Raw genomic sequence first — 10,570 nt, forward strand, 5'->3', positions numbered from 1 at the left:
CACATTGCCTTTATACCTGTTTATCATCTAAGTCATACTTGATCAGTTCAGACAGGATGCATTTTTCTAATTAGGAGGATTAAACACGAGCTATAACCTGGCACCTTTGCTAACACAATTCAAGCTATCATTTTCATTTTTAAGGGTTGATTCTACCGAACAAATCGGCAGATGTGCTGTAGTCATTTTGTGCGACGTTACTGACGGCAGGCTAAGCTGTTTTCAGCCATTTAAATCGGTCTTCTGGAACCGACACAAATCACTATTTCTGTCCAGACAAAGCCACAGGATGTTCACAGACTTGCCCTCAAACACACGTGCAGTGCAGCAGCACTGTCTCACAGCAGGATCTGTCACGCACCCTCATGATCTCCCAGTGCACTCTCTGGCGATGACTGGGAGCGATGTCTCTCCCTCTTAGTGTACACCCCAGCTATCTCCCTCTGTCTCTCGGACGGAGTTATGCCTCTCACTCTTATGAAGCACTGCCCTGTCCCTGTCTGTAGATGCTCCAACTCCGAGTCAGAGAGTAGGACGGGACACGCTGCAACGCAATAACTCATCTTTTTCTTCTAACAGCAGCCGGCAGTAAGTGGAACTCCTCTTATTTATTTCTTGCCTGTTTTTTTGTTGTCAATGTTTTAACATGTGTAGCATGAAATGGGGAGAAAGGATAAAATTAAAGTACAAAGCAACCTGTGTAAACACCCTTTTTAAATACCTGTCTAATTGCTTAATAATTGAGAATTACCATTTTTGGAACAACCTCAAGTGATTGCCGTTCACATTACGACATGCTAGGAGGACGCAGTGCCCTTCTGCTCTGAATGAGGAATTAATCCTGACTAAAACAAGCAGTCAGAGCTCCTTCTGAGGAGTATTTTGCCTGCCAAATGCAAAAATGTGGACTTGATTACTGCACAGAGTAGAGTGGACACATGATGGGACATTAGTGCCATTAAAAGGCTTTTAAATAGAATGTAATAGCATTTTATTCCTGTGAGGTTGTGCTGTAAAACTTCATTGGTTTTGGCTTTAGATGAAATGCAGTGCTTTTTGCAAGGTTGCCTTGCTTTGTGTGAACTGATGTGACCCACTTGCAGAGTCTACATCCACAGTTTCTCATCTTTTGCTGTTCTGGCTGATGAACATCTTTGAGAACTACAAGTTACCTTACTTTACTAAGTTTTAGAACTTATATCTATGCTTCATTTTATTTTTAATGCGACAGAGGGAAATTCCTAGGAACAAAAAGAGATAAACAATCTATTTGACTGTCACGTTTGGCATTTCTCATTTTAATAATATTCAGTCATATTCATCAAATTAGAATATGCATGTCTAAGAGGCTTGTTTGTCATATTAAATGTATCTAATAAAACAACAACAACAAAATGTTTTGGCCTGGAATAAACATACTTCTCACAAAGCCCCAATTTCTGATTAAATATTTTTTCCTTTTTTATTGGGCCATTGCAAGTTTCTAATGTTAAATGCTGTGTTTTTATTAGCTGGAGGTGGGGGAGAAACACAATTAACAGAAATAAATGCTTGTAAACATCATCAGTCTGTGTTAATCTATATAATGTGTTTCCCTTGGTGAATTGAGTTACTGGAATAAAATAACTTTGAACAAAATTGTAATTTATTGAATATGACTGTAGTTATTGGGTCTCTTAAAGATTAAGCATGTTTACTTAAGTCATGCAAGTTTTAGGATGTAAAGCTAAATAATTGTTTTTGGAAAATGTTTAGAGTCTAAAACCTCTAAAAAGGATTACTTGTCAGCTGCAGCCGTATTGTAAAGAGGTTGTGAACTCTTTTTCCATGTAAAAAAAGAGGTCAGTTCCTTACATAACTAACTAAAGTCTGTGTGAACAGATTGCTGCTTTTCTACCCATCTTAGTGTTGATACTGGGTGCAGTGAGTTTAAACATGGTTTAATGTGTGCCTGTCCGGAAGTGAGCCTTTTCCCACCAGCTATCTGCCGATGATCATCCAACATTGACAAAGTGCAGAACTGAAGCATCTGATATTGGGGAAAAAAAGATGAATTAGGATTTAATGATAAACTTAATGATAAAAAATAATTTAAAGACCTTAAATCCAGATTTCTGGTGATTCGTCTTAAGTGAGTTCAGGTTGTTGTGTTGGTGTGTGTGTTGGGGTGTGTGAGGGGTTGGGGGGGGGGGTGTTGGTGGCATCAATGACATCTTATAGTAACAATTTTTAACTAATTACTTTCCAATTATTACAAAGCTGAGGCGTCTGAGGCATCTGTGCTTTAATGGATAGTTCTACTTGAATCTGAAAAAAAAAATTCTGATTTACCTGAGATATTTAGAAATTCTTTTAAACCCTTTTAAATCTAAAATTCTTTTAAATCTGATGAATTAAGGTAAGTATTTTTTTTTATATATAAAAAACAAGCTGGTACCATAATTGCTCTGAAAACCCGTCTTTAATACATAATCCGCAAAAACATGGAGAACTGCCGCTCGATAAAAGGATAGTGCAAAACCTAGACTAATTGTGACTAATGCAAGAAACAATGTGTTCTAATTATCATGTGATCTGAGCTACGATAAGCAGTAATGTCAGAGAGGAGACATACATTGTATATTTAGCCTTTTTAGCAGATAGGATCTAAAAGCAAACTTGTGGTTTGTATTCCAGACGTGTGGCTGGAAATGCTCGCAGGTAGTTTTGTTGATGACCTTTGTTGTCCCGCTTCAAAACAAGACTCCACCTTTAGGCAGAGGCGTTTGAATGCTGTAGTAAAGTTCAGTGTCCCCACTTTTATAGAAAACATTTCTTCTCACACTCATCTTCTGTATGATGCAGCAGCATGCAGGGGGAAATCTTCCAAATGATCATTTGCGCACAGGAATTCTGTTCCTTCCTTTTTTATTAAACCTGAGGAATTAAGCATGCAACATCCAGCTAACTGGGATTATCGGATACCACGAAATATAAAGCGATTGTGCCTGTATAATGACAGATAATCAGTTTTATAAAGTACATTAGTAGGATGTCATAGATATCACGGGAGGTCTTTAATCCTCTTAGCTACATTACAAAAGGGTCAAACCCAAACTGTTTATACTAATTGCACTGTTTGAGGAACTCTTTTAGTCATATTACAACATAACAAACAGAGCTGGACAAATTTTCCCTGACAGGGATTTACAAAAATACTAAGCTTTTAAAAGGACTGCAGACTGCAAAGTTTTCACTGTGAATTTGGGCCGGAGAAGTCACAGATGGCAGCGAGCAGTGGGTTTCAAGATGCTCAGCTGGCATTAATTTAAATTATGATGGACGAGCGGCTCTTAGCACATTTCTAAGGAATGCAACCAAGATGAAAAGGGATATAAGCACGATCAGAAAGAATAAGAGCTGCATGGGGAGCAACCTTAAGTTTGTCCCAGAGTTTGACTCTGGCCATATAGACAATGAATGTCCTCAGAACATAAACTGGTACAAGTATATATATTTTTTCCATGTTCTCATTTAATTGGTTTTCATGCCTGCCACTCATAAATGCCAAATTCTGCTTGTATTGTCTTAGCAAGTTACATAATATGCCAGTAGAGTGACAGTGTGTGCAGTTTTGGAACACGAGCAAATCCAAAGTAGTTGATTGAATGGATGAATTTCGGACTTTCTTCTTCTGGCATTGACTGGAGTGATAGCGGTGTTATAGGCTTTTAATGCGGGGGGGGGGGGGGGGGTCATGATGGGGGATAACTGGTAGGGATGGGCTCATTGGCAGTTTGTATGACTGGTAATCTATCTTGATGGGCAAGATGATGCTGATGTTAACATCCAACTAATAACTTTCAGATGGCGGTAGAGGAAATGAATATCACTGTTTAAGAAAGTTTTGGTTATACATCTAAAACACTCACAGTTATTAAATCTGAAAAAAAAAAACTATTGCTGTTTGCATTTCACACCATTATTACAACTTTTTCATTTCTAGTTTATGTCTCAATTGCATAGAATTATGTATACCTTCTAGAAATAACTCACAAGCAGCAACTTTATATGCATTTGATGTTTACTGTCCGGCATTACATAAGATCTAACATTTCTTTTTAACATTTCTAGCATTTCCGTTGGGATTACCCAAATTATGTATGTTTGCTTAATGCCAGAATAATGAAAAAGAGATTTATAAGCTATTTATTATTATTATTATTATTATTTTCTCATAGTATCTTAATGTACTATTATTCTTTTTTCATACAGATTACTATGAATTTAAACTATTTGGGTAATCCCAGATGATGATGTCATGGCTTTATAAGCATCTTCTAGGTTAATTTAAATAGAGGCACATCTGTTGATGTCTTTTAGGACGCACCCAAACACACTGCCGCCTTTTGTGACATCATGGAAATACTGAAAGAAATCAGCCAAGATATCAGGAAGAGAACTGTGGACCTCAAAAAGTTTGTCTCATCTTTGGGTAAAATCCTATATTCTTGAAGGTGCCCTGTTAACATGTTGAAACAATTCTATTCAAGTAGAAAACAGCACGGCAATGTACATGTGTGATGGTGTTCAGAGAGGAAGCAGGTCCGATGTCAGAGGGATAAATGTATTTTGGTGCAAAATGTGTCATTGCTTACAGAAACAGGACCTTTACCAGCATGAACTGGAAGTCCACTCAGAGATGAAGAAGCCATCGCTCCAAAAGCAACATGAAAAAGATAGTTTACTGTTTGCAAATATCCTCGGGGCAAATAATTACATTTTTGGAGAAGTGATGTGTAGAATAAAGTTTTTGATTTTTAGATTCACGCAGCACTATTTTTCTAATTGCCAACATACATGGCGAGATGACTCGGTAACTGAAGTGGCAGTCTGGGCGCTAACTTTGCATCCATCGTAGATGGGTCATCCATATTGGCCCAGCAGGACAACATGGCCCAGACATTAAGAAAATAATCATCAGTTGTGTCAATTTAACAGATTGTATCTTTTTTTAAAAGACAAAATGATTTTCAATGATTGCTGAGCTCTTTCTTTCCATAAACTGCTTCCATGTGTTTTTTTGCTGCAAAATATTCCAGAAGTGCATTGTTTTCAAGTATAGCTTAGAATCTTTTTGCAGTCCACAAGAAAAAAACAACAACACTGAAGGATATATTTCGTAAAATGAGTACAATGACTTGATAACGTGCGTCTATTGTGACATCAACAGGGGAAGTGGAATACTGTCTTATAGGTGGCAACCAATTTAAAGTATTTGATTTGCGTCAGAGTATAACCATCCAAGCTTGCTTTTATATTAAAAGCTTGTAGGTTACAAAAAGTGACATTTACACGGATGTGTTTCAGCTAAACACCTGCGCACCTCTATCATAGCCCCAAAGAGCTGGCATCAACACAAGCAAGACATGAACTGTTTAGAGACTATGAATGTGAGTCTTTGCAAGGAATAAACACGAATAAGCTTGCATGCGCACTCATTTCTTTTCTGTTCATTTGTAAGCACCATAAATATTTATTGCATCTCTTTTCTGTGGAAGCCCTCCAGCATGAGACAAAACTGGATTATTTAACTGTACACTTTTTTTCTTCTTTTGTCCTGTTTTCTGTTTGTGTCCCTGTGGCTTTAAATATGCTGCATGTGAAGCTTACAGCACACTTTATTTATCCCTTAGAGATGTTTCCCTCCATCCGCTGTGCAGTGCAGCTGTCCTGAGACCAGACACAGCTGTGGGGTTAGCCTTCTAAGCACAATGTCTAGACATTATACCGGTTGCCTAAAATGTTGGTAATTTCTTTGTCCGAAGATGTACTCGTTAAAAGCAGAAAGCAAGAATTTTTTGCAAACTGTGAAAGTTTCTTTTCTTCCAAAGATACAAGTCCATGTTTGCAACTAAAGGTACATTTCTCTCTACAGGGAGTCATGGAGTTTCATCTGTCACCTCTGTTTATATCACGACTGGGGTTTTTATGGGTAGAGGTTGTATAGCGTGTCTGTGCCTCTGTGGCTTTTATCTGGGTAGTCTGGATCTGTGCAACACAGCCGTGTTTGAGTAACTGACAATGATTGTTGGTCTATGGTGCATTCTTATTTCTGATGTTTTAGTAGCACATTAAGTAAGGTAAATGGGCCTTTTGTGCAGGATTGTTCCAACCAAATAGATTGTGAACTTCCCCAAAATGTGCAGCCAGAGCAACAAAGTTTAAACTTCTAAGGACCAATCCTTTTGAAATTATAACAGTGACGAAAGTAAAGAGTCTCAATCCAGTACTGCAGGTTCTCTTAGATGTTAATTCTTGACAGTGTCTGATATTTATTCCAATCCAGAGTTTTTGCAGTCTCACTTTAATAAGCTGCTAACACATGAGGTTGAGAAACATGCTATAACGTTCTAACAACCTGTCACCTAAGACAGATATAGCTTTACTAGCATTTGTTTCTGAAGATACAGTTGTATTTAATAAATAAGGACATTACTGAGAAGTTATTTAACTCAACCCAATGATTCAAACACATTCTAAAGATTATTTACACGGAGACAAATGTTTTAGCATACTTTCCTACTTACAGCTAATCAAAATATAACATTTAAGATTGGAATATTACATCAGACTAATAAAAAAAACATTTCTAATACAGTAATGTGGGCTTAATAATAAGTATGTTTAATACCACATAAAGCTGCATGCGAGCATTTTTACTGTCCATTTAAAAAAAACGATTAAAATACAGCTTCTAACATGTTTACATGTAATTACACTTAACTGCATGTGGACAAAGCAACAAGAAAAAGTGAATCTCCTGCTTTGAAAATAGCTCTTTTATTTATTTATTTTACGAAAATGTAAGGAATTGTTCTCTGTACCTTTTCAGCACTATTTCACAACCTTTTTAAATGATTTTGACTTTCTTTCAAATTATAAATTCCACCCAAAGAAAGAACAATTATAGACTCTCATGCAAGGAAACAAAAAAGGAAGAATTCACTCTGAAAAATGAGATGCTTACTGTCTTATTTACCTCTTCTTTGGCTTTTCTCTCCAGCATTCTCCGGCTGTGAGCGGTGCCTTCATGGATTCTCCATATAATGGCAACGCGTCCCTGCAGACCTCCACGTCCAACCTCAACGCCAGTTACTCACGACCCTCAGAAGCTGAGGATGATGGAAAAGTGTCCAGTGACACCATATGGCTGTGGATCGCTGTGCTGGCGACCATTGGCAACATAGTGGTGGTGGCTGTGGTGTGTGCCTGCGCCTTCTGACCCCGCAGAGGAGCGGGGAAGAAACAAGACTGCCGTCAGACAGATGAACTTTTACGTTACTTTTTCTCCTTGGTTAAAACGAAGAAAGATGCTTTATTGATTAATCAACACGGAGGCATTTATTTGTTTGCAGTGTGTGGTTTAATTTGAGGTATGCAGGGAAGCTGTTTGTGAAAATATCATTCAGTGACCTTTTAAAACAAATAGAAAAGCATGAAATGCTAGCAAACAAATACAACACTCAGCTTATATAAAGCAAAAACAGTTGAATTTCTAGACCGTACATTCTGCTCAGTTACAACCTGCAATAACCACAACTCTGCACACTGAAGCAGAAACTTCAGGACAATCAACAATTGCCTTTTACGTTTATTTAAATAATTTTTTTATCTTGAAATAAATTGCTCTAGATTTATGCTCTAAGTTCAGACACTGACTTCATATGCGACCCAAAACTATCGTCTTCATTTCTTCGTAATTTGTGACTTTCATCCGTTCAATTTCAAGATAATATAATAACATCAAACTGTTATGCTTAAGTATTTTGACCATGGTTAGTTCATTTTCACAACAATGATGTAAACCGTGTGTTTTTCTCTACAAATGGTTCTGACTGCATTTAGAAGAACATGTCTCTAGGTCTGCCCTTTAAAGCTGAAAGTTAACTGGGTCACAGAAATGTCTCTTTCAGTTTCCACATGAACTGTGTATTAACATTTTTAATGAGAAAAAGTCCCAGAGCAAATACCTGCATTGTTTTCCTACTTTGTTTTAGGTACCAGGCAGAAAACAAAATATGGCCTGAAAATAAAAGCACCACGCTAGCCGTTGGTTATGCAAACTAGGCCACTATTATATAAACCTATGGTATATGAGCACATACCATCGCTGATTACAGCCCAGGCTTAGCAGAGGTCAGGATTAGACCAGATCATAGCTGGATCTCTTAGTGGAATTAGACAACAGGACATCATCCAGTCATTATTGTTACATTATCGTTTCAAACAGTGGTTGAAGTTCAAGGTTTCAGTGAGTGGCAATGCTTGATCAAAACTTTCAAGTCCATACTGGTTGTTTTCATCCTCTTGTTTTAGTTCCTCTTGTGTTGTTTTGCAGACTTGAGTTGGTTGATTTTAAAGACTTAACTTTGATTGCTGCTCATCACTTTTCTGCAGTGACTCAATGACCTTACAAAGCAGTAAATCCTGACCCTTAATAGTCAGACCACTTGAGTACCCATCATGTTTCTGTTTCCTACAGTGTTGCATGCAGTTTATATTATAATGTCATTGCCGACGTAAAGTCCTCTGCTGTATTTTCCCCAACTGGACTGGAGCAGCTTGTTGTTTGGGGGTATTAGCGGCAGAACTGCAATGCTATCTATAGTTTATAAAATCATTATCATTAGAATGTGTAATTATTATTTGAAATCCATGGATGTGTATTTGATGTTGGCAAAGGAGCCAAAAAATGTCACTGACATCTCTACAATGTTAATGTAGACATTTAATATCAGACAAAAATAATCTCAGTGATATAAAAATATTTGCATTTTAAAAGGAAAAGGGTTATCCAAACCAACTTGGTCCCATGTAACAAAAAAAAGTTAAATTATGAATTAGTTGCAATATACCACATGTTTTAAAAACTGAAATCAGCTTCCTTAACCACATCCAGACCTGCTTACCACTAGACCTACAAAATGAAGAAAACATTTTAATATAATCTGCCTGACAACATACAACAAGCTAAAGTTTTCTTTCAAAAAGCTACACATCATGCTCTGATCTAAAGAAATTCAAAAACATAAGCAAACAATGTCTTTGACATCTGTCTGCCTGAAAAGGGTCACAATGTTATTTTCTAAAGATTTGGGACTCCAGCGAACCAAAGTGAGAGCAATTGTCCAAAAAAGGGAGAAAACATGGAACAGGGGTAATTACCAGGGAAGGCGGGCCTTCAGAGTTTAGTCGACGAGCACATCTACAACTCGCCAAAAACCCCCGAAAAAGGCAGAACAATATCCAAAGCACTACTGACTTAATTTGCCTCAGTTCAAGTCAGTGTTCATAATAATTTAACACTAAGAGGCGACACCACATGGCATCTGCTGGAAGGCCCCAAGGCCAAAACTACTGCTGGCCAAAAATACCACAAAGGCCTGTCTCAGATATGCTAAAATATATTTTGATTACCACTAAGACCTTTGGGAAAGTATTCAGTGAATTGATGACACAAAACGGCTACTAAATGTGGTGTAAAAAATAAGACATTTTTGAAAAAGAAAATCATATCTCCAGCAAATCTGGATGGTGGTAGTGTGATGGAGCGTCTGAGGCTTCTTTGCTGCTTCATCATCATCTGGAAGATTTGCTGAATTTATGGAACAGTGAATTTTGCTCTCTAGCCAAAGGACCCTGAAGAATAAGGACCATCACTTTGCAAAGTTAAGCTTAAGTGCACTTGAGTTAAACAGCAGGAGAATACCCCAAAACACACCAGCACGTTCAACACGAGCTATGTTTACATGGACAAAAGTAATCGGCATTAAGGGCCGATCGGAATAAAAATACGTCATGTAAACACAGCAAACGGAATATTGTCAGATTAAGCTCAATCGGAATGGAATTGTAACCGATTGAGACGGGTGGTTTGTGCCGACTGATAATCTGATCAGCATGCCTGTAGACGCTTGTCAGGATCAAGTTATTCCGAATGTGGCAAACTGACCTGAGTGCAGATGTGCGCCCGATTTAAATGTGACGCGTTACACAGTGTTGAGTCGGGAAGCAAAACTGTCTGTGCTCCCGATACAGCCTTTCTATTCAAAACGTTACAAGACCTCAAAATTATTATTTATTCAGTCACATTTCAGAACCTGGTGCAAATCCAGCCTGGGCGCTCGGAAAGACAAATTAACTTTTATACTACTGCTTTGTTTGCTATTTTCTGTTATTCAGCAAAGACAGGAGCTGTTCGTCTTCTGTGGGTTTTTTAGGGAAATTTGAGAACAGTCGGAGTGGTTCAATTCTGAATAAAACCAGGTGAATATACTCGCACATTATGATCCGATTAATTGATTGTGTGCACTCATATGAACGGTACAATCCGATTATTTTTTGTTTTTTTATCCAAATGCATTTCAATGCGATTGTGAAATTTTGTGCACGTAAACATAGCTACTGAATGGCTCATTTACCACCAAAAGTAAAGGTTTTGTTGTGATTCTGGTCTGTCTGCCACACATCCCGCCCGCTGTCGTCAAAGATTATTCACCGTGTCTGCAGTCCGGCATCTCCTGCATCT

General features: G+C 37.8%; 1 long non-coding RNA gene across 1 annotated transcript; it reads left to right on the forward strand.

Annotated features, from left to right (window-relative positions):
* Positions 1 to 360: 360 nt before the first annotated feature.
* LOC118566801 lies at positions 361 to 8,735 on the forward strand. The gene is made up of 2 exons (XR_004933295.1): positions 361 to 588; positions 7,046 to 8,735. It is a non-coding gene; the product is annotated as an uncharacterized LOC118566801 (long non-coding RNA).
* Positions 8,736 to 10,570: the final 1,835 nt, after the last annotated feature.

This window comes from Fundulus heteroclitus, chromosome 18, assembly GCF_011125445.2.
Source record: "Fundulus heteroclitus isolate FHET01 chromosome 18, MU-UCD_Fhet_4.1, whole genome shotgun sequence".
In the NCBI taxonomy this organism is placed as follows: domain Eukaryota; kingdom Metazoa; phylum Chordata; class Actinopteri; order Cyprinodontiformes; family Fundulidae; genus Fundulus; species Fundulus heteroclitus.